We start from the raw sequence: 24,742 nt of genomic DNA, 5'->3' as shown, positions 1-24,742 counted from the left end.
TAGAAACTTTGAATTTAGTCAAACTGAGCATCAGATTGTGGATAAAGATCCTCCTCATGCCTCATATCCCATCGGTAAAATGATAGGTATGCAACATTTCCTTCTGAAGCGCCCAGACCAGCTCTATAATATGCAGAGATTATAAATCTGACCACCTTATAGAAGTTGATTTAAAAATTCCTCGTGGCTCTAATAATTGAGATTTTGCCATCATTTTGATTCATCTTCAACAGGAAGTAAAAAAGGCCAAAATCAAATAGCTGGAAAGGTTCAAAAACAGCCTTTTTTACTATGTTGATAAAATACAATATTAAAACCTACTTTGTTGATGACCTCAGCAAAGATAGTGGCAGTCACAGTGGTTTATTATTATGCTTTCTATATTTTGATGCCATGTAGTTTCAGCACTGGTAGAGCCTGTTGACCCTGAGAGTGTCAGTGTCACACATGCTTGAGTCTGGTCAATGGGAACAGTGGGATCAGGGATGGGAGTTCAGGTTTCCCATTCTGGAGTCATTCCAAAGGCATTTCTGAACATTTACACAATTGTAATGAGCAGAAAATGATTTAAATTAGATTTAGTGTATTTGACTTAAGGCTGCATTGTTGTTCAGCCTGACCTTCCACAGTGTGTTATAGATGAGTGATCATGTGCACTGTTCACATTATTTGTGTCCATCTTGTCAAAGTTGTTTCAAAAAGCTGTGGGAAATGTTTTAAAATGATTCAAAGTTTCTTAGTGATTAATCCTAAATGATGCTGTGAGATGTTGACCTTGGTGGATGTTGTCTCAGTTGACTCTGATATTGTGGTCACGTCACTGTGAGTGTGCTCGTGGTAAAAACCAAGTGGGTGCAGCAGCCGGTGCTGGACGATGCCGTGGATTACACAGCCACACCTCTGCAGTGACACCACCCGCTCGTCTCCGAGCCACCAAAGAGGCGCAGCTGAACATGGAGACAGCAGAAGAACGCAAAATCAATAATATAGAACATGCAGTGAAATTTACATGAACTCTCCGGTCTGTGTGCTCATTGGCTGTTAGTACGACTGGGTTCTCTGCTGTGGCTCTCTGATAAGGACACTTTATTCCAACAGGCCAAAACAGCTGTTTGAAGCTCCACTTTGTTGTTTTCTTTCAAACTAACCTGTAAACAAGGAGAGTTACCATCACAGAGGAGAGGGACACATGTACCAGGGCAGCTCTGTGACCAAAGAAGGGAAAGCATGGTGGATTTAAAAAGTCTGCTCCTGATGGCTGCATGTTGCAGCAGTTACCTGTGTGCATGCATTGCTCTTTAGAAAATGGGCCAATGGCTGCAAGTAGGTTGTAGGTCACCTGACCTACCTGAAAACGAGAACTCTAGGGTGTATCTCCAGAAAATGCAGCCACAGATCATTTGTGCAGCTGTTACTGTATTATGACCGGTGCTGAAATCCAGCTTCAAGCTGATGTGTGAGCAAATGTGGACAAAATTCACAGAGTTGAGTCAGAACTTAGGAGCAAGGAAAACTAAGAAAAGGAGCTTTGGAACAGCTTTGGTTTAGTGTGTGTGTCCTTATGCTCAAAGGACTGAAATCAACAAGAAGATATTTACTGCAGTTCTCTTATTGCAGATGCAGTTATCTGGAGGGTCTTGAGGGTCCTACGCTGACCCCTCCCTTCAAACACTGAAGCGCTGCAGTAAATAAGTCACCCAGCTCTGGGTTCAGTGCTCAGGTACGCCTCCTCTGCTGTACGTGGAATCAAACAAATGCAGGTCACTGTGATGAAGCCGTCCATCTAAAATCGTGGTCTTCTCAGCATCTCCTGCAGTTGTGAATAACTTCATCAGTGATGCTGTTGTTTCAGTGGCTGAAAGAATGTTAACATGTGGTGACATTGGCTACAATTAAACCCACCATCATTCCCACTTAGAACAAAGGGATTCAACATTCCCGGTGGGAGCAGACTTTGGCCACAGACAGGAATATTGCCCATTTAAGCCCTTCATGGCATTTCTAGTTCTTGGAATGAACACATCTCCTTGGAGCAGAAAATCTGAAGATCCTATTAAAATAAATGAAAGAATGACTTTTCATCCAAGTGTCAAAGTAAGAAACTGCTGTTTGTCTCCAAAAAAGTCATTTCCTTTACTGAACATAGAAATCTGACCCTGATAATGAGAGAAGGTCAAAGGTGAAACCATATTTGGGCACTTCCCATTATTAGCAGCAGCATCCTGTGAAAACGAGACAGAAAAAACACTTTATATTTTCATTTCCATGCATTTAACGCTCTGTTATTGATAAAGAGAGGCCCCAGTGATGTGGGAGACGTGCCCTTCATTAAATGCAGTGTTTCCAAGCTGTTCTAGTTTTAGTCAATCATTTCTTCCATGGTCATAATGAGCGCTGCAGAGGCCCAGAAACAGCAGCAGAAGAAGAGAAACTGTTGTTCTGAGGTCCACTTTGGTCTGAAGGTGTCCATCCTTAAGGTCTCACTTCAGTCCCTTCACCTGCCTCCCCACCAGCTGATGCTAAAAGCCAGTCAGGGTGAACTTAGATGCAAGCTGTCACAGTGTGTGTGTGTACAGAGGTTAGTGGGAGGGGTTCAACAGGCTTGTCTTAGACACACAGGTGATCAGAGTGCCCCGCCCACCCCGGCCCACTGTGTCCACACCCATAATCTTACTGTGGGTCCACACAGTGGCCACAGGCTGGTGTCAGCGTGCTCAGCATCAGATTTCAGGAGGTTGTCTCATGAGATGTGGGCCTGCCCAAAGTTTTCTCCCACACTAACAAATCCAAGAGTGGAAACAGGGAATATAAAGAGTCTGCAGGCACTGCTTTCATGGAGGACTTTAAACCATTTCCTTAAGCTGACTGCTAACAGGCTGACGTGTGACACTTTAATATATGTCCTCATCTCAGCCCCAGTGTGGACAAACATATCTGCATACATATAACAACAAAGTTTCTGGATCTCCACAATGTTGTGTAGGTTTCCTGCAGTGAAGCTGTGATATTACACCATACTTTTGGGCTTTTCTCTATAATGTTGTGGCTTCTTAATCTTACAGTGTAGACTGCCTTGATGACTGTTGGTGTGATTGGCATTATCATTATCATGTAGTTTTTTAACTTTGGTTAACATCCAGCTCTTCTGTCTCCTCCGCCTCCTTAAACGTCCCAGTCAGTGCTCGCGTGCAGCTCAAAGACTCTCAGAACCAAATTAATTAGTGCCAGATCGTTAACAGTTTGTGATGTCATACTCTGAGCCTATTGGTGGATTTTAATAGTTTAGCTAACTTGAACTAAAGGGGCATTTCTCCAGTCTATGCTGCCGACACACACACACACACACACACACACACACACACACACACAGGTGTGTATCTTGAAGGACCTCCTAGATAACAGTGATATAGTGGAGATGATCCAACAAAAGCACCAACAGGCTTTAACACGTGTCGTCTTTGTGAGTGCAGATGTGTGCGTGTGAACTCTGTCAGATCAGCTGTCCCACACATCCAGGAATACATATCCTATCCTTCCATCAGGCTTTGGAAACTGATGGAAAGTGATTGTTGTGTAGCTGCAGCTCACAGATCCTTGATGGTGTTGCAGCTTTGAAAAAACATCAATTACAGGCTGAAGCTCGTTGGACTGACGAGCTTCTGTTTGTTGGCACGTCTTTATTTTTGGCTCACATCAAAACTTTTCCTCTCATCAACAGTTGCTCTCTGTTGTTTTTAGAGCGCTCCTCGTTGCTCTCACGGGCCTCGTAAAATGTTCCCGAGGACCGGCGCTGGTCCGCGGGCCGCCCTTTGAGAAGCTTGGCGCTTTGAAACAGGAGAACATCTGGAACTAATCACTGCTGTGTGTCTGCGAGCTTTTCCTCACACGGGCAGGATCTGAGCATCAGACTGTCCAAACAGGCAGCAGCTTCAACCAAAGGCTGAGACAGGAGAACACAGCAGCATGCAGCGCCCTCCACAGGTGAGCGTGTTCCTGCACCAATCAGCATCTGATCCCTGCTGCTCTGTGTGCTTCTGCTTTAATAAGTATAGTACTGATCAGTAAAGTGACCTCACCACAGAAGCATACAGCAGGCCCTCTGAACACCTGCATCCACTTTCTACCTGCCTGCTGCCTCCTGCAGTCCTGTTAGAAACCATGGTAACAGGACTGAACCTCTGTGCCCCCCCAGGGTTGAAGAAGATGCAGTTTGAAGGAGCCTTAAAGACGAGTATTGTATCTTCATGTTTGTGCTGCTTCTGTCTCCAGGTCTCTGTGGGAAACGGGCTCATTAATCTCAGAGCTTCTTCCTGAACAGCTTCAACAAGGTCACAGATGCTTCATGGCTCAATAACACAGCTGCTGCTGTCTGATAGTGTCCGCGAGACCTGAAGCAGCGGCTGACGAGGAAGACGAGGAACACGACCGTCTGCAGAGATCCTCCGTGTGCGGTCGGCACAGCGGCCGCATTAGTGGCTCTTTGACTTTCCTTCCATCTGCTGTGAAGCTGCAGCACAACAAACACAATAACTCATCTTTGGCAAATCTGGGATCTTCATTCCAAATGTGTCCTAATCAAAGTGTCACTGCTCAGTGGAAACGCAGCATCAGGACCCAGAAGCTTGAGATGAAGTCCAGCAGCTCAGATATAGTGAGATGATCAGAAGATCAAAGCCTGTCAAAGCTGCTTAAAGTCCCAATTTTGTAACTGTGATCAGCTCAAAGAAGTGAGCTTTTCTCTTTGTGTTAAACACCAACAGCAGCTTCTCAGACCGAGCTTCACTGAAGCACAACCAGAACTGAGGCGGCAGCAACCGTTCCCTCCAAACGTCTCCTGATAACAAGAAAAAACAGCCTTTCAGTTCACGCCCTCAAACATTTCTTCCTCCACTTGTTGTGAATGTGCTCTGCTGTGTGTGCTGCTGTGAAGACAACAACAACTACAGAGGAGGATCTTTGTGTTTGCAGCGTGCAGCTTGAATGTGCTGTGTAAGGGGGATGAACAGCCACAGTTATGGACAGCAGATCATCCTCAAGTGGAACATGCTCAGCGTGCCAGCCTGTGTGGAGGTTGGTGTGTGTCATTTTGAAGCAGTGTTCAGCATCATGTTACTGTCTTTGTTCATTAAGAATGTGTCCCTTTGTTGATGCAGCAATGTCTGTTTCACTTGAACAAGTCATTATAAAATGTTCATATGTTCAAAATGGAAAACAATCAAAGATCTTGAACATTTGTTTTGATGGTATCCAGCATTTTTTGGTTTGTTTGCTGAAACCTTCCTGTTTGTGTTTGTCCTGCATTTTAGATATTAATGTGATATTATTGTAGATTGTCAGGCCCGAGGATGGAGGACGTCTTCATTCCAATACTGACTCTGGTCCCAGGATTGATCCTGACAACTAAATGATCCATGAGGAAGAAGATGAGAGAAGTCTGGCTGATTGATGGAGGTGATTTGGTTGATGGTTTGTTTCATTGTGATGTCATTTGCATGTAAGTTAGGGAACTGTTTTCATTGGCTGTTTTTAACAGTGACATTGATGTCCTCCAGTGCAAGTCAGTGAGGTCAAAGCAAAGACTTTAAGATGTGCATCAGCAGGATGATGTTGTTCAGAGAGGCTTCACTCAGTGGCAAAGACAAAGAAGGGCTCCCCTCAACAAACTGCATGTCACCTTTATTGGAGAGGCAGGAAGTGATCCTGCTGCACTAAGCAAAGAGGTTTTGACCGCTAATGTCATGCAGGAGTTTCTCAGGTGCCAAAGACCACTGAATGTTATCATTGATATCATGAACCTGCTGCAGCATATTGTCATGTACTTTAATTAGAAATGATGCAGCACTGAGAAGAGACTGTTTGAGGGCAAGAAAGGAAAGAGTCCTGTCTCCTCCATCAGTGAGCTAGAACATGGTTCCTACAGGTCTGTAGTTCTTCACAAAGGTCCTAAAGTCTGCACTTTATCAGTGTAACATCACATTTACAGTGTTGTTGGTGTGCTGATGACATGTAGAACTGCAGCACAAGTGTTTTGTGTCAGCCTCGCTCAGGGAGCTCCACCACCACGTTTCCTCACAAACTGCTGTTATCAGTTTGTTGCATCAGGAGACTCTGACAGTCTGAAGGTGAACAAAGAAGATGTGGATGATCTTGACTCTGCTTTACTGACAGAAAGGGAGAGTTGATCTGAAATCTTTTCTGACCATCTTATTGTTGTGTGCTTTTTTATAAGTCTGTGCTCGTTTTAGGTGGAGGCAGCAGGTGATGTGACAGAGCTCACAGCAGAGATTGTGAGTTGTGCTTCCACAGGGCTGCTGACGTCTGACAGAAAGGACAGTATCATAAGGTAGCGTGGTTTCATCAAATGCTTTCATCAATTGTAGACATTTATTTTTTCTATTTCCAACCTTCTCTTCTCATCTGTCCAAACCACAGATTGGTCCATCCTCAGTTCAGAAGAAGTGCTGCTCCTCTTATTTTATTGCTCACATTTTGGTGAAACTTGTCAACAACGGACACTTAATGAGTGTTCATGCAAAGTGTGGCAATGACAAGGTCAAGGCCACATTTGCTCCTGGTTACAAACACAGCATTTACAATAATAATGAAATGGTATGAAGTGATGGAAATATGCCTTCATATTTGAAAGCTGCACAATCCTTCATTCTGCATTTCTCTCTGTGGTCTTTGTCAAATCATTAGAAACTCTTTTCTTTTCCAGTCTTCTTCATGCCACAGTGCGGCTAACTCCTGTGCTGCAGCAGATACTCAATGGCATGAAGGTCTACAAGCTTGTGGAGCTGATTAGAAGGCACCAAAATCTCTGCTCAGAGCTGTTTGCTCCTAAAGAGGATGATGATGATGCAGTCAGAGTGCTCGATGCTTCTTTATCTGGCGCCAGTAACTTGACTTTTTGAAACAGCAGATGATATCATGACAGAGCTGAATCACAATCATTTTTGGGACTATTCTTTCATCATTTTGCTTCAGTTGTTTCAGAAACACACAAAAATCTCTAGATTGTCTTTAAAGAAAAGAAAAAGACAACTACTTATGAACCTTTGTGCTGTTTTTGGTCTCCATCTTTATCCGGATGCTGATTATATAATGGCTATCCTAATTCCTGACCTCAGTGAGAGGGAAGCCAACGGCATGACAGAGAGAACGCCATCATCAACTTCCTCCAGGACTTCCTGCAGCACCTTCAAATCCCAGGTTTCAGCTTGTCATTGATCTGAGGACCAGACACAAAATCTGGGGCCATAAAAATGGCCTCAACACTTGATTTGACTTCTTTGAATTCAAACTAAAATGAGAGGAATTGCACCAAAACAAAGGTTTTTAGTATTTGTAATAGTCCATAGTCTTCTTTATGGTCAGATGTGTTCAGGTTTGGACCCAGAACATTTCATTGTGGACTTTTCACTCATTTCCATGTTGATGCTTTCAGTGTTATGCTTGTGCTCCAACAATAATTCAAATGTATTGATGTGCTAATATTGTTTGAGCCAGCTGAGCAGAAAGAGTGTGGTGTTAAAGATGAATGAATGAGCAGAATTTAAAGCTGTTTCAGTGTTTTGTGAAGTCTGGACAAACCTAACAAAATAAAAAGGAATGTTCTGTTATTGTAGGAATGCTAAAGGCTGTCAAAAATCCCAGAGTTGTTTTGGAAAAAGAAATCTCACATCAGTTTTTGGTGATTGTATCAGCTCGTTGACTTCTATCAATATTAACCAATAAATCAAATACAGCAGCAGTCAAACTCTGACTCGTATATCAGGGCATTTTAGTGATTTTAATATGATAACAATAGAAAAGGAACCTGGGGGAGAAAACTGAGAACACGTGCTCCCTGCTTAGTTTGATTCTGGTTTTTGGAGATTCCAATCAATTCCTCATTCTCCTAAAAAAAGTCAGTAGTTATTGATTGAATCCACTGACCTTTGGACTTGTTGATGAAGGAGAGCTGTTCCTGTCTCCTTCTTTGGTCAAAGTCTCCCTCACCTCATTCAAAAAGCTGCCTCGTGTTAATCCTGCAGCCACACATTAGGGGGCGCTGTGGCCAAATGGCAACGAGGACCTGCTGCTGAGGTCAGATGTTCACCAACAAGCAGCCTGCTGTTCAGCTGGGACACACTTGGAGAAGCACAGCTCTCCTTAAAGCAGAGAGCCAAAGCTCTGTGGACAGAACAGGTCCACAGGATTGGTTTAGTGGCTTTGGGGATGGACTGGGCAGAGCTGGACTTCAACATAATGGTATGTGCCCTGTTCTTCATGGTCCAGGTCAGGAGGAAGCTCAACAAGTATGTGGGCCTGTGCCACAAGAAGAGCTACAAGCTGAAGATGGAGGAGGACGCTGGAGTCAAAGTGAGCCCCCAACAATGTCTGTCCCAACACTCATGCAGTGGTTAACTGGACAAAGGCATGAAGCCCTTCTTCCATCAGAGGGCACATTTGAAAAGAAATGTCACCTTTGAGCACCTGTGTAAGGAGAAAAATCCTGCTCAGCACATTTGCTGCCCTCTTGTTAGTGCCTGCACACATACAAGAACTTTCCCTGTGGCACATATGAATCCATACACTGAGTTCAGGGATGTGATGACAGCAGCCATCAGGATGGTGATGTTGGTCCAATCTGAAGCCTCTGCTGCTTCATTTGGACTCATGTTGCACCTGTCACAGGTGAGCAGTCATTGGATGATCCAAAATCCATTTCAGGAGGAAAATACAACAACAATTATTTGTCATTTCTGTTCTTTGTCTAAATGTTCTGAAGAATGTTGAATAAATGGTTTCAAATCCCTGATACTGGGGCCTTCTTTGCTTCATTGTGCTTGTTTGATATATGCAGAACACTATTGTTTAATAAATGTGAAAAGCTCATTCAAAAATGGTGATGCACATTTGATTTTTATTTCCAAAGAGAAAATGCTGATTTTTCTTTGCACAGACATTTTAATGAGTACATGTATTCACACTAAATCCATACTTTCCTAACGTGATCATAAAGGAGACTCAACATTTGTTTCATCTATGCAGCAGCATGCAGAGGAATTTGGAGGATTTCTGTCACTGCCAGCAGCCACATACAGGACTGAGTCATTCATGTCAAAATTAATGATTACTGTTCAATAACAGAATTGATCCCTGCTTTAAAGGCTATCAGGAAATATCTCCACCCTCACAAACATGGCATTTCTTCCATTTCTGTTGAACTGTAGAATTTCTCACTAATATAAAAACATTAAACATAACAATGTGTTACATTTTGAACCCTTTTGATGCCATGCAAGTTATTATTGAACACAGCAGCAGCCACACTACATCAGTGCATGCAGGAATATTCCAAGATTCAAACTGACTTTGATTTTACTGATCAATATTGCTTCGACTGGTGTGACCTGACATTTGGTTAGTGAGAAACATCAATATTAAGAGAACTAGAGGCTGCTCCCTCTTTATTATAACAATGACAGAATTGATGAAAACACTAAACATGAAAAACATGTTTCTAATAATGGACATTTGAATTGATAAAGGATCAGGCAGGAAGTATCATTTGAAACCTTCAACATTTGAACTGAACCTTAAAAACCATTAACTGCCAACATCTGTTCTACTATGTTATTGTGCTCAGGTTATGAATGCAGTGTTGCACAGGTAAGTGCAGCCAGGTAAAGGTGTTTCCATTGTCCTGAGAGGGACTCAGAGGATCAACAGCTTCTCTAAGTGCAGCCATACCATGTGGCTCCAGGGGGCGCTGGATGGGTGGTCCAACAACTCCAACAGCAGGCTCTCCTCCCAAACTGTCAGGGTCCAAGATGTCCTGAGTTTGCAGTCCTGTATTAGGCACATGCACGTTGTGTTGGAAAAGCTTTCAGTCACATGATTATAGATCAGTGAAGCACAGCTGATAATCAGTTTGATGGTCCATCATTTCTACATGCACAGCACTGAATGTGCAGTGGTTTCTACAAATACTTGTTCATCTATGTTTGAATCTTTGCTTCCAGAGCCTGAGAACAAAGCTTGGTACATTTGAGATTTTCATTTAGCTCCAGATTCTCTGCTGCTGCCACAGGATTGTGGGAAAGTCCAATGGACCAAAGCTGATTAGGAGTCAGCTTTGTTCAGGACCAGGGGATGGTTCTCCCAGCCATCTGTGAAGAGGTCAAGGTTCATCTGAAGGCACAAAGACAAACTGGGCACAGAACAAGTGTGGGCTGTCTGAGGGACCGAGTAGATGACGCTCTTCAAGACTGTGAAGCAGCTCGTAATCAGTACTTGTTACTGCCATCCACACGTCACGCCACAAGAGCTCAGCTCTCCAAGTGAAAATCATTTGAATAGTGGACATTCACATATTTTAGGACTAGTTCATGATTTCCTCCATCTTTGATAGGAAACAATTCCAAGTGAAGGATTTCAGTCACTAACCTCTGATTAGGACACATTTCCCTCAAATGTAGCTGCTTTTCCACAACCACCAACAGTGAACACACAGTGAGCCATCCCAACATTTTCACCTGCTTGGTCTCCTCTAACTCTGAGGGAGATGAAACATCAGATCAGAAATAGAGACACAGTCAAATCCTTTTAGTCCCTAAATCCAAACAGAAAGCTGTCTCACTGGAATGGAAAGCCAAACTTTTCCACAGAGTTCAGAAAGAAGCCGAGCGCAGCTGATGCTTTGTTCTCATTAGCAGCAGCAGGTCCATTATCTAGAGCAGGGCTCACCAAGCTTTCTGACACTGAGAGCTACTTCAAGGGTACCGAGCAACACCACTTTGATCCAGAACTTACTGTAAGCACCATTTTGTAGAGTTTATAATTTTATAAGTGATTTATGTCATATATTAGTTTCCTTTTGTGTTTCATGTTTGTATAAGTTTAAAAGGAAATGTATTTCATTTGTAACATTTGGATTTGAGAACACCTGTTAAGAAGATGTATTTTATGTGATTGAACTACAGAGGGCGCAATTCTGTTGTAAGGCCCATGAAGAAGAAATGTTCTTGTATCTGAAGATGTAGAAGAATAAAGATGGCCAATGGAGCAACACGGTAGTTTTACCGTGCTGCGGCTGAATGTTGTCACACGCGTAAAACCGGCTCTGTATTGGTCATTCAAAAGAAGAAGAGGTTAAATGGAAAGCACAGAAGACAGAAAGAAACTATAGATTAGCCTCTACACTTACAGAGTAACAAAGTTACACAGTTCACCTTCATTAATGACAATAATAAAAACACATCTGCAGAGACTGATCATGTTAGTGTTATTCATTCCTCACAAGAAATATTCATGACAAAAATATCTTTCAAATGCAGCAGCATTTATTTCTGTTCATCAATTGGAGCATTTGCAGGTCAGTCAGCACATCTGATCATTTTGTCAAACTTTGACTGTTTTGTATGAACACATTCAGCATTTTAAGCAGTTCTATTTTGGACAAATTAACACCTCTAACAATTTTGAGGAAATCATGAACTATCACATCAAACCTTTATCAAATCTGAAACACATCATGAACTCTGTCTCATGTTTCTACAAATGATCAGTTCTGTCATTGATCACCACATTTGTACTAATCACCAAATCAGAAGCATTTGAACAAATGATTCCATCTCTTACAGTTTTGGAACCAATGATTTTTCACATTGTTGCACAATATTTAACAGCACTACAGTCTCACTGACAGCATCTTTGTAAATGTGTGTCAGTGGGAAGCCTGGCAGTGCATGCTGTTTGCTAGTGTTCTGTAAGCTGGGGGATAATCTGACCCTGCAGCTCTGAGTGAGTGTTGGAGATGTGCATCAGTAAGGTGTGTTCTCTGTTTGTTCTTGATGAAGTTCATGTCAGAAAAAGCTGATTCACAGAGACAGGCTCAACCAAAAAGGCATCTTTCACAGCTGCTGTGCATCCATCTGTGGACTTTTCTGGATCTACAAGGCACCAAAAGTTTGCTGCACCCTGATGGGCTTTGAGCTGGAGCTCATTTTGCAGCGTTAGGATTTCAGTCTCTGTCCAGCATCAAGTTCAACGTTGCACTGAGCTGCTCAGCAGTGCGTGTCATGTCCACTTGCATGAAAGGATCTGAAATGAAGGACACACATGGCTCAAGCTGATCAGAGTCCCTAAAGCTGTTCTCAAACTCTTGCCCAGGTCTGTTTCTGACTTCAGTTCCTCTCTGCAGCTTTGTCAAAGCCCCAGATGCACAAACATGGTCACTGAGCACTGACTGCACAGAGGGGAAAGTGCAGGACTTTTTTCTCTGGAAATGCACAGAGAAAATGTTCATCTGAGCTTGAAATGCTTTTACAGCACTTATCATGTCAGCAGCAGTCTGACCTTTACCTTGCAGCACACAGTTCAAATGGTTCAGCTTCCCAGTGATATCAGTTAAAGGTCGAGTATCCCCTCAGTGTCCTGGAGCAGGGAGGTGTCTTCCCCCTTGGTTTCCATCAACTCTTTGATTTCAGCCCAAAGTGACAAAAACGCTGTAAAACTCGTCCCTGCTGAGCCATCGGATTCCTGTGTGTAGCAGCAGGTCACCATATTCAGCTGGAAGTTCCTCCTATAGCAGCTTGAAGATCCTGTGCTGTTTGGCTTTGGAGCGATGCTCTTTATGATCTTCATGACGGGGGGGCTTTTAAACATATCGCCTGCTGTTGGATGACGCAGTGATCATGTAGACATTTGGGGAAGTCTGTGTCTCTTTTGCATTGTGCAGTGAAGCCTGCATGTCGGCCTGTCATGGCGGGACCGTCTGTAGCTTTTCTACTGGAAGCTTTTTGTCCACAAAAACACTTTTCACTGCGTTATAGACGTCAGCTCTCTGCGTTGTTGTCTTCAGGAGTGTCAGGAGGTCTTCTTTTGGAGAGAAATCATCAAACACCATCCGGATAAACATGATCAGCTGGGATGTACTGCTGTTATCCACAGACTGATCACACTGGATGCTGAACCGCCTGCACTTCATTAGATCCTGGTCCAGCTGCTCTGTCAACCTCTCGGACATCGCCGACACTCTTCTAACCATCGCACTGGCCCCCAGTTGGACATCGGAGAGCGTGGAGATGGCATCGGGACCGTTCTTCTCGTCTCTGAAGAGAGTGTTTGAATCATCATCATCCTCCTTTCAGCACCTCCCATCGGAATAGGCTTTCTTGTTCTTGATCAAAAATGTGCAGCTCTAAATGAAGCTTCAGCTGCTTTTTGGGACTTTCTCAGCGGCCTGGTAAAAAAGACTGCTGTCTGCTCAAAGCTGCCTTTAACTCACGGCCTTTTTCTGCCCGTAGCGCTGCCAGGTGGGTAGTTAGCGTGGAAGCTTGCGTGACATGTACTGAAGTGTCTCTCCACATTGTGCCGCTTTGCCGTGGCCACAGTCAAATAAGACCTCCGCACTTTTCCTTCACTGTGGTGAAAAAGAGCTCTTCCTCCCAGTCACAGTGAAAAGGAGAAACTTTCTTTGGCTTTGCTGCCACATTTTTCTTTGGGGTAAAAACCACACCTAGCTCCCCATCGGAGCTACGCCACTGTTCTTACCTCTGCTCACTGAAAGATGGCAGCTTGGATTACACACAATATTGAACTTTGACCCCCGACAAGGTCCGTGTTCATTTATACATTTTCTCAAATTAAAACTGTATATTCAATATTTTCAAATCTACATTAATGCAAAGGTTATTTATTCAAAAACAACAACCACACAATTAATTCCAATGTTTAAATGACTAAGTGCTATTTCTAGAACATCTTGCGGGCGTCACACATGGTCCACGCGGGCGAACAGGTGCCCGCGGGCCCCGTGTTGGCTACCTGTGATCTAGAGCACAGTAACATCCACAGTCACATCTGCCAAAAGTAATGGAATCAGGTTCAAATCTATCTGTAAATGTAATGGACTGAGGCGTTCCTAAACTTGGGAAAAAGGTGTGAAATGTTGAGCTTTGCTGAATAACCGTCAGTCCCAGCAAAGAGAACAATGTCATATCTGAGAAAAGAAAAAGCTTTTCAGAAAGATCATCAACTTTTTCAATTACACTTCACCCCAAATCAAACCCAGATTTCCCCGTGCCTGTAGATCAATGTATCCATGGACACTGTATCAATGCCTTTGACTTACACTATATATAATAAAGGTATTGATCATGTGCTGCTCAAAGCACAATCAAATAAACTGCATTAACTGTGCCCCCTTCAATAGAGCTGTAATGTTAGCCATCAGCACCTTTATTTGATCATGTTGACAGCAGAAAAAAATATGAAATGGGTCCCAACAAGTTTTTGTTTGTTCCAATTTTTAGTAATTGGTCTTTCTGTAATGAAACACATGAATTTTTCTGGCTATTTTGGCCACTATAATCTAATGACATTACCTGTAAAAGTAGGAAACTCAGAGCAGAACATTGTACACTGAACATGGTGGATATATAAAGCACATAAACATACACTATACACAAGGTTCCCTGATAGGTTTGTGGTTTGTATCCACATGAACAGTGAGTGGAGTCAGTGTCGGCTCAGTATCAGGCTAATGACTTACCTGTTCCATTTGTCTTATCTCACTCCTCGTCTCTCGCCTCAGGTCAGCTGTGGATTCCTGCCCGCGCTCCATCGCCGCCACCGTCTTGCCCCCCCGCTCCTGCGGACCCTTGGGACCACCGTCACTCGTATTCCTCGTCGGAGGCAGCCTCTCCTCTCCCTCAACAACTCTCGCCCCTGCTCACTTCCCTTCGCACATTCTATTGTTAATAAACCTGTTAACGCTCACCCTCCTTGTGTCTTTTCGTTCTGTGGACGTGACAAGTGGGACCTTTGACAGAGTGTGTTCTTCTAGCAGCACGGCCTAAATGAGTCATTGTCTCCAGAATCCCTGCAGCATCCACCCTGTGCAGAGATGCTGAAACCTGCCCCCACCTGGCACGCTGTCCCACTGCCTGCAGCTCTCCCTTCATCATTCTATAGCCTCTGTGTGGCATCCTCACTTTAACCCAGCCAACAAGGCTGTCCAGCTCCTCATCTGTGAGACCACTGTATGATCTCCTCACTGAGAGTCCAAACTCACGTGTAACCCACATTTAAATAGGGCTTTAATAAAAAATGCCCTTGACCCTCATAAACACTAAAAATGCTTTTGGTTTAACAGTTATGTTTTATTTATGGTCGATTTTTGTTATAATCAGTAGCTGAAAGGAAAAAAAACACATGCATCGCTTTAGCCAATGGGCTGCTGCCTAGTGGCGCATTGCCCCGCCCACCACTGCCTTCGCGGGGGGCGGGCTTTCCTCTGTCTTTCCGGCTGCGACTCCGATGCTGAGCGAGCTGTTAAAGAAAAGGGAGACGGAGATTCATTGAAAAAAGAGCACAAAAAGCGATATATAGTAAGTAGTTAGCAACGTTACCGATGCTAAGCATGATTTTGTGCATATAAACTGCTGGAGTGATGCATTGAGCTCACGAATGTAACTCGATCGGTTCCCTCTGTATTTCTGGTTGTAGAGAGTCAGAGGTCGGAGGCGGCGCCATTTTGTGTTGCGCTGTCCTCTCGTGAGATCGGTGAGCAAATTATTTTACTTGTTCCTGGCTTATTTGCAATTTTTGAGTTCAGTGTGAGTAAAGTATTTTAAAATTTATCAAAGAAAAAGGTTTACAATAGTAAGTTCTGTTTTTTATTAAGAATGTGATTGAGATTGTAAATATTTAATCTTTTGAGCCTGAGGAAACAGTTAAAACCCATGCTACGGTTATTGCATTCTGCACTAATTCATTTTAAATTGTATACATGGTTAATGTTACTTTTGCTAACAAATTGTGAATTGTGGTTAATGAAAACTCATTGTACTTCATGACGCTGTCGTTGACAGGTCAGGTTTTTTTTTCTTGCTTTGTTTTGTTTGTGATGTGATGGCGAGCCAATCCCACAGACGAGCCAGACAACTTCTTCCCGTGCTGCCCTGCACAGTGCGGTAGGCCAGCTGCGACAAGGATCTCTGCCACACCATTCTGCACCTGCTGTCCTCTTACACACACACACACACACACACACACACACATACACTGACGTTCCCCTGGACTTTTGGACGCTTTAAGGACTTCTACGGACTCAGCACACTCCCACAGGCAGGAGGCGGACCTGGTATGGACAGATTGGAAACACCCCTCCAAAATAAGGTTCTGTTGCATACAGCTGGTGAGATCGAAGCAGTGTGATATTTGTTATTGGAATGGTTTTGTTTTGAACTAAAGCCTAAGTTGTGAATTTAGAAGGGTGCACCCGGGAAAATTTTGAAAGTGACTGTGATTGTAAAATAATATTACTGGTACCGAAGAGAAACTTTTATTTAAAATTTATTTTATTTGTTACAATATATTTTCTTTAAAATACACAAGCCGACAACTTTTCAAAACCATAACCTGCATTCGAGTCTCATTCTTTTCACACTTCCTTCCTGTAGCCGAACCTTCTGGCCCAAATCAATTAAGCTTCCTTACCTTAAGTCTTGGAAGGAAAATCCTGAGGTGAGATTTCTCTATAAGTAACTTAGGTGGTTACAATTGGCGAGCCAGCCAGGGGGAGATATTGTGAACTGCATGAGACTCATTTTGTTAAACATTTCAGAAATAAACAGTCAAGCCAAAATCTGGTAAAATGGAAATTGTAGTTAAAGAGTCAGTTAAAATCCCTAACTCAGTAATCATAAGTGGACTTACCAACAGTGAACTTGATGAAGAAGTAGCAACTTACCTTTCAAAACACGGGTCAGTTAACCGCCACATCCGTATCGATGATCCGCATTCTGAGTTTCATCAGCAGATGATAGCTGAGTTCAGTCATGTCAGTGCCATGAATACCTTAAATCCCCTTTTGCCACTTACTGTCCACTGCTCTGCTCAGCCTGAAATCACATTTGAAATTAAGAGTTTATCTGAGGTGTACGAAGCAAATGTGCGGAATGTCACTAGGACATATATGAAACATCTATCTGAGATGGCCAGTCTGAGTGGACACTCGCTGGAGGATGCGCTCAAAGAGGGGTTAGCCAATCTAACTGTGTCCTCTCAATCCTCTCAGCTGCCAGTTTCTGCCCCGGCTAGTAGCAGTGAAACAGGCTCACATACACAGGGTGACTGTTCCCCAAATAAACCCCCTGCTGATTCTTCACAATGTGATGATCCGACCCCAGCCTCAAACCAAAACCTGACCGATCTTAACTTACCAACACAACTCCATCCCACACTTGATCTTAATCCACCAAGTGTTCAGCGAGTTGTGGTTGAACACGTAGTGCGCAGTAATGAAGTGCCTCCACACTCACCCATGCCAAGTAGGTGTAGAGCCTTCTCCGGACGCATTCCCCGCCCACAAAATGAAGCAGATTATGATACATGGCGCACCAGTGTTGAAGTTCTCATGAGTGACCCAGCGGTTCCTGACCTAAACTGCACACAGAGAATACTTGACAGCCTTTTACCGCCTGCTGCAGACATTCCCAAGCATTTAGGCCCACATGCCAAACCCTCTGAGTACCTGAAAGTGCTAGATTCTGCTTATGGAGCTGTCGAAGATGGCGATGAGCTCTTTGCACGATTTATGAACACACTTCAGAATGAAGGGGAAGGACCATCTGCCTATTTGCACAGATTACATGGTGGTCTGACAAAAGCCATGCGGCGTGGGGGTGTCAGGGCATCAGAGTTTGACAAGCAGTTGTTAAGGCAGTTCCTTCGAGGCTGCTGGGAGGACAGTCTTATCAACGACCTCCAGTTAGGACAAAAAAAAGAGAGTCCACCTTCTTTTTCAGAACTACTTTTGCTTTTACGAACCGAAGAAGATAAGCAAGCGGCAAAAGTCAGCCGTATGAGACAACACCTTGGTCAGAACAAACCTGCTTCAAGTAATCCAAAGCAGCGGGTCATGTCAAACACACAAACAGCGAGCACCAATAAATCAGACTTTGATGTGTTACAGAAACAAATAGCTGATTTGAGTGCGCAGCTGAACAGTTGGAAAACGGAAAATAGGAAACCAAAGTGTCAGACAACTAATTCCAAAGTCGAAGCCCGTCCCACGGGGAAGAAGGCTTCAGCCACACAGAGCCTTGCCAAAACCAATGCAAAACCCCGTCCTTGGTATTGCTTTCACTGTGGCGAGGATGGCCACATTGCCTCTTCGTGCGAAAATGAACCAAACCCGTCCTTAGTTGCGACAAAGAGAAAACTGTTGAAAGAAAAACAAGCCAGTTGGGAACTTTTAAACAGAGCCAGTGATGCATCCCATTTAAACTGATCCCAGCCTCCAGTGCGGGACAAGTGGGGGCTTCAGGAAACAATTCTCGTCCCAAACCACGAGAGGTCTCTCTAAAGAAAGCTGAGTCAAAACCACAGTCTGTTAACCTTCCAAAGGGGTTGGTGGGATCCAGAACCTCTGCTATTGTCATTATTGCTGATAAAGAGGTGAGCTGTCTTTTAGATACAGGATCGCAAGTGACGACAGTACCTCAGAGGTTTTATGAACAGCACCTCTCCGACTTACCTATAAAACCACTGGGTGATCTCCTAGATGTAGAGGGCGCTAATGGCCAAGCTGTCCCTTATTTAGGCTATATAGAACTCTCCATCACTTTCCCAAAGGAATTTGTGGGTTCAGACATCAGTGTCAACACTCTGGCATTAGTCATTCCTCCTTTGCGAGCTGAAGCACAAGAGCAAGTGCTGATAGGCACAAACACTTTAGACACGCTTTATACTGACTTTCATGAATCCAGAGCAAGCTTTCAGCCGGTCCCTTATGGTTATCGAGCACTCCTCAAAATTCTTGAGATGCGCCAGAAAACATTCAGTAATTGCAGTCTTGGGTGTGCAAGATATAAAGCTAAACATCCAACTATAGTGGGAGCAGGACAGACAGCAGATTTGGAAGCCTCAGCGTACATTCCCAGTGCCAGCACAGAGAAGTGTGCGGTTATTGAACAGTCATCAGACTCTTCCTTACCCAGTGGTCTGCTTGTGTTGACTGGTCTTGTAAACCTACCAGCAAAGCAGCCTTGTAAACTGCCAGTTGTTGTAAAAAATGAGACAGATCACGACATTGTTGTCCCTTCAGGCCGTGTGCTAGCCGACATTAATGCCGTAACCCGAATCCTTCATAAAGAGCAAACAGAGGTGTCAAACCCTGCAGATCAGCCAAAAGGTCCTACTCAATCTGGAAATATTCATTTTGAGTTTGGAAGTAATTTGTCTGCTGAGTGGAAAGAACGTGTCACAAAATTGCTCAATTCAATGCCTGAAGTGTTTTCACAGCATGAGCTGGATTTTGGGCACACAGACAAAGTACAGCATCACATAAAGCTCAGTGATGAGACCCCATTCAAATCCAGACCCCGACCAATACATCCCCACGATGTGGAGGCTGTAAGAAAACACCTCCAAGAACTACTCGATGCAGGGGTGATACGGGAATCTGAATCCCCGTTTGCATCTCCAATCGTAGTTGTCAGAAAGAAGGATGGGTCAGTTCGTTTATGCATCGATTACAGGAGGCTAAACCTCCAGACCATAAAAGATGCATACGCACTCCCCAATCTGGAGGAAGCATTCTCGGCTCTGGCAGGATCAAAATGGTTCTCGGTCCTGGATCTCAAGTCGGGATACTACCAGATCGAAATGTCAGAGTCAGACAAACAGAAAACAGCCTTTGTGTGTCCCTTGGGGTTCTGGGAGTTTAATAGGATGCCCCAAGGGATTACCAATGCACCCTCCACATTTCAAAGACTCATGGAGAGGTGTATGGGTCCGCTGAACCTCAAGGAAGTCCTCGTCTTTATTGACGATCTCATTATTTTCTTGTCATCCCTCGAAGAGCATGAGCAGCGCCTGAAAAGAGTCTTGTTGAGGTTAAAAGAGTTTGGGTTGAAATTGGCACCTGAGAAATGTAAATTTTTCCAGAACTCTGTTAAGTATCTCGGCCATATAGTATCAGAGCGTGGTGTTGAAACAGATACAGAGAAAATCAAAGCCCTAACAACCTGGCCCATTCCTACCACCCTTAAGGAGCTAAGGTCGTTTTTGGGTTTTGCTGGGTATTATCGGCGATTTATCCAGGGCTACTCCAACATTGTAAGGCTGTTGAATGAACTAACCGCTGGTTATCCACCATTAAAAAAGGGGAAGGCAAAGTCCCCCAAGCAACAAAGCTCTGTATACCACAACCCGAAAGAACCGTTTGGCCAGAGATGGACTCCAAAGTGCCAAGAAGCATTTGAACAGATCATTTGCAAACTTACCTCAGCCCCAGTGTTGGGCTTTGCAGACCCCAAACTCCCGTATATCCTCCATACCGATGCTAGTACCATTGGCCTTGGTGCAGCTTTGTACCAGCTTCAGGATGGACAGTTGAGGGCCATAGCATTCGCTAGCAGAGGACTTTCAAAAAGCGAAATGAAATATCCAGCCCACAAGTTGGAATTCTTGGCCCTTAAGTGGGCCGTTACTGAAAAGTTCTCAGATTACCTGTACGGTACAACATTTACGGTAGTGACTGACAGTAATCCGCTGACGTACATCTTAACATCTGCAAAGCTAGACGCGACGAGTTACCGTTGGCTGTCAGGTCTGTCCACTTTTTCATTCCAACTCCAATACAGGGCTGGTAAGCAAAACGTAGATGCGGATGCATTATCTCGTCGGTCTCATGGCAGTCCAGGCGATGACCCCATTTCACAGAAAGAAACTGAAAGAATCCGACAATTTGCTCTTACTCACCTTAGTAGTGATGAGACTGAAACAGTCCCTAGAGAAATCATACAGGCTATCTGTGACAGGCACACAGTTACAACTGTAAGCCATGGTTCAGAGTCACACACCTGTCCAAGTTTCGCTCTAGTTGAGTCTTTAGCGCTACATGCTACTGCTGTCCCTGACACTTTTGAGGAGGAATACTCAGGTGGTCTTCCTCTTGTTCCACCTATTACAGAGGAGGAACTCAGATGGAAGCAGAGGTTAGACCCTGCTCTTGATGCTGTAATCACTCAGTTAGAAACTGGTCAGACTCCACCTTCCAGTCTTAGAACAGAACTACCCGAGCTACCTCTGCTACTGCGTGAACTCAATCGTTTTGAACTTCAAAACGGAGTTCTCTATCGCAGACGACAAAATGGTCCAGATATCTCCTTTCAACTTGTGTTACCTGAGGAGCTGAGACCCATGGTTTTCCAACACCTGGGAGTTGACCGTACTATCGATTTAGTCCGGACCAGGTTTTATTGGCCAAAGATGCAGGTATCAGTTGAGAAAATGATCAGTACATGTGAGCGTTGTGTCCGCCGGAAGTGTAGACCTGAAAGGGCAGCCCCTCTTGTGAACATTCAGGCAAATAGGCCCCTTGAGTTAGTCTGTATGGATTATCTATCTATTGAACCAGACCAGTCTAACACAAAAGATGTACTAGTTATTACTGATCACTTCACTAAGTTTGCAGTGGCTGTCCCTACACCAAACCAGCGCGCCCGTACTGTTGCAAAAGCTCTCTGGGAGAACTTTATTGTTCATTATGGTGTCCCAGACAAACTCTTAAGTGATCAAGGCCCAGATTTTGAATCAAAGACAATAAGTGAACTATGCGGGATCACTGGCATGAAAAAGATACGCACAACACCGTATCACCCCAGAGCCAATCCTGTTGAAAGGTTCAATAGGACACTTCTCCAAATGCTTGGTACTCTAAGTGACAATGAAAAGTTGCATTGGAAAGAGTATGTAAAACCTCTAGTACATGCATATAACTGTACCAAGAATGACGTGACAGGCTATTCACCGTATGAACTCATGTTTGGAAGGCAGCCAAAGCTTCCCATTGACCTAGTATTTGGCTTGCCTGTTAATGCTCAGAAGAAGTCACACTCACAGTATGTCAGTGATCTGAAGCATAGATTGGAGGAAAGTTTTAAGATTGCAACCTCAAACGCACAAAAGAACGCTGAGCGTAATAAAACACGCTTCGACAAACAAGTGGTTGACTCAACTCTCGAAGTGGGTGACAGAGTCCTCGTTCGTAATGTCAGACTGAGAGGAAAGCATAAGCTGGCAAACAGATGGGAGAATGATGTTCATGTGGTCCTGAAGAAAGCAGGTGAACTACCGGTCTATACAGTAAACCGGAAGGGAAAGAGAGACCAGTCCGAACACTACACCGAGACTTGCTTCTCCCTTGCAATTTTGTACCCACCGCAGATCTAACAGAAAGGAGTTCCCAGAAGCCGCAGACTAAGCGCAAGACAAGGCAAACTGTTGTCGAGGAGGATGAGAGTGACTATGAATCAGAATCAGAGTACTCACCGATACCTACCTGGATACCCGTGTCCTCTTTTCCTTCTGCCAAACCACCTGAAATGTTGCCAACTCTTGTTGTACCCACCGAACATGTCAACTTAACTGAACAATTCCCTAACACCGGACAAGACAATCCTACCGAATGTGACAATCCTACCGAATGTGACAATCCTACCGAATGTGACAATCCAACAGACAGAGACAAACAAACGGAGAAGATCAAGGAATGTGAAAACTCACCTGATGGTGCAAGCTTACCTGAACCTGGATCTGTGGAAAATGATATTCAAGTTGAGGATCCCATGGAGGAAAACCAGCAGACTAGTGAACAAGTTCTGCCAAATGGAAATGTGACACTGTCAGAGTGTCTCAGTGAACAGGAGACAGTTATTGTTGAGCAACCTAGTTCATCTGGTTCATCACTTAGCTCTCAAGAAACTCAAGACGTCCCTCGTCGATCTCAAAGGTCACATCAGAGACCAGAAAGGTTGCAGTATTCAACATTAGGTAACCCCTTACTGCATGTTGTTAATGCAGTGTTTAATAGCCTAAATGAAGCTATTGCAAACTCTATGCAACAGCTTAACCATTCGAATGCACAGGGACGTGCATACCATCAAAGTGGGGAGGATGTAACCCACATTTAAATAGGGCTTTAATAAAAAATGCCCTTGACCCTCATAAACACTAAAAATGCTTTTGGTTTAACAGTTATGTTTTATTTATGGTCGATTTTTGTTATAATCAGTAGCTGAAAGGAAAAAAAACACATGCATCACTTTAGCCAATGGGCTGCTGCCTAGTGGCGCATTGCCCCGCCCACCACTGCCTTCGCGGGGGGCGGGCTTTCCTCTGTCTTTCCGGCTGCGACTCCGATGCTGAGCGAGCTGTTAAGGAAAAGGGAGACGGAGATTCATTGAAAAAAGAGCACAAAAAGCGATATATAGTAAGTAGTTAGCAACGTTACCAATGCTAAGCATGATTTTGTGCATATAAACTGCTGGAGTGATGCACTGAGCTCACGAATGTAACTCGATCGGTTCCCTCTGTATTTCTGGTTGTAGAGAGTCAGAGGTCGGAGGCGGCGCCATTTTGTGTTGCGCTGTCCTCTCGTGAGATCGGTGAGCAAATTATTTTACTTGTTCCTGGCTTATTTGCAATTTTTGAGTTCAGTGTGAGTAAAGTATTTTAAAATTTATCAAAGAAAAAGGTTTACAATAGTAAGTTCTGTTTTTTATTAAGAATGTGATTGAGATTGTAAATATTTAATCTTTTGAGCCTGAAGAAACAGTTAAAACCCATGCTACGGTTATTGCATTCTGCACTAATTCATTTTAAATTGTATACATGGTTAATGTTACTTTTGCTAACAAATTGTGAATTGTGGTTAATGAAATCTCATTGTACTTCATGACGCTGTCGTTGACAGGTCAGGTTTTTTTTTCTTGCTTTGTTTTATTTGTGATGTGATGGCGAGCCAATCCCACAGACGAACCAGACAACTTCTTCCCGTGCTGCCCTGCACAGTGCGGTAGGCCAGCTGCGACAAGGATCTCTGCCACACCATTCTGCACCTGCTGTCCTCTTTCACACACACACACACACACACACATACACTGACGTTCCCCTGGACTTTTGGATGCTTTAAGGACTTCTACGGACCCAGCACACTCCCACAGGCAGGAAGCGGACCTGGTATGAACAGATTGGAAACACCCCTCCAAAATAAGGTTCTGTTGCATACAGCTGGTGAGATCGAAGCAGTGTGAAATTTGTTATTGGAATGGTTTTGTTTTGAACTAAAGCCTAAGTTGTGAATTTAGAAGGGTGCACCCGGGAAAATTTTGAAAGTGACTGTGATTGTAAAATAATATTACTGGTACCGAAGAGAAACTTTTATTTAAAATTTATTTTATTTGTTACAATATATTTTCTTTAAAATACACAAGCCGACAACTTTTCAAAACCATAACCTGTGTTCGAGTCTCATTCTTTTCACACTTCCTTCCTGTAGCCGAACCTTCTGGCCCAAATCAATTAAGCTTCCTTACCTTAAGTCTTGGAAGGAAAATCCTGAGGTGAGATTTCTCTATAAGTAACTTAGGTGGTTACACACGCATCCACCCAAACACTGTTCTTCTGCTGACAGCCAGCAGCTCGGCTATACTGGGGATGGACAGCTGCATGTTGGTGAGCTATTCAAGAGCGTCTCTACAAATCAGTTTGGACTGTCCTGTAACAGTGTGAAGAAGCTCTATATTAGTGGAAGTTTGAGCTCTCTCCTGTTCCTGCAGATGAAGAAGTCTGAATAAATCTGATGAGGCAACAACAACAACATCTTGTGTTGCAGTTCAAATCCATTTGTAAAGACTGAATAAGTCTCATTTCATGGCTCCAAACAAAGTGGAAATGATCT

The 24,742-nt window shown here is 43.7% G+C and overlaps 2 long non-coding RNA genes and 1 pseudogene across 2 annotated transcripts; 2 read left to right on the top strand and 1 right to left on the bottom strand.

Annotated features, from left to right (window-relative positions):
- Positions 1–401: 401 nt before the first annotated feature.
- LOC115775325 (low choriolytic enzyme-like) lies at positions 402–3,099 on the bottom strand (annotated as a pseudogene).
- A 12,233-nt stretch (positions 3,100–15,332) lies between these two features.
- Positions 15,333–16,387, top strand: LOC115775328 (uncharacterized). The gene is made up of 3 exons (XR_004019295.1): positions 15,333–15,380; positions 15,499–15,555; positions 15,864–16,387. It is a non-coding gene; the product is annotated as an uncharacterized LOC115775328 (long non-coding RNA).
- A 6,773-nt stretch (positions 16,388–23,160) lies between these two features.
- LOC115775327 (uncharacterized) lies at positions 23,161–24,425 on the top strand. The gene is made up of 3 exons (XR_004019294.1): positions 23,161–23,272; positions 23,391–23,447; positions 23,756–24,425. It is a non-coding gene; the product is annotated as an uncharacterized LOC115775327 (long non-coding RNA).
- Positions 24,426–24,742: the final 317 nt, after the last annotated feature.

The sequence above is a fragment of the Archocentrus centrarchus genome, unplaced genomic scaffold, assembly GCF_007364275.1.
Source record: "Archocentrus centrarchus isolate MPI-CPG fArcCen1 unplaced genomic scaffold, fArcCen1 scaffold_105_ctg1, whole genome shotgun sequence".
Classification (NCBI taxonomy): Eukaryota; Metazoa; Chordata; class Actinopteri; order Cichliformes; family Cichlidae; genus Archocentrus; species Archocentrus centrarchus.
This window is presented reverse-complemented; position numbering and strand designations above follow the sequence as displayed.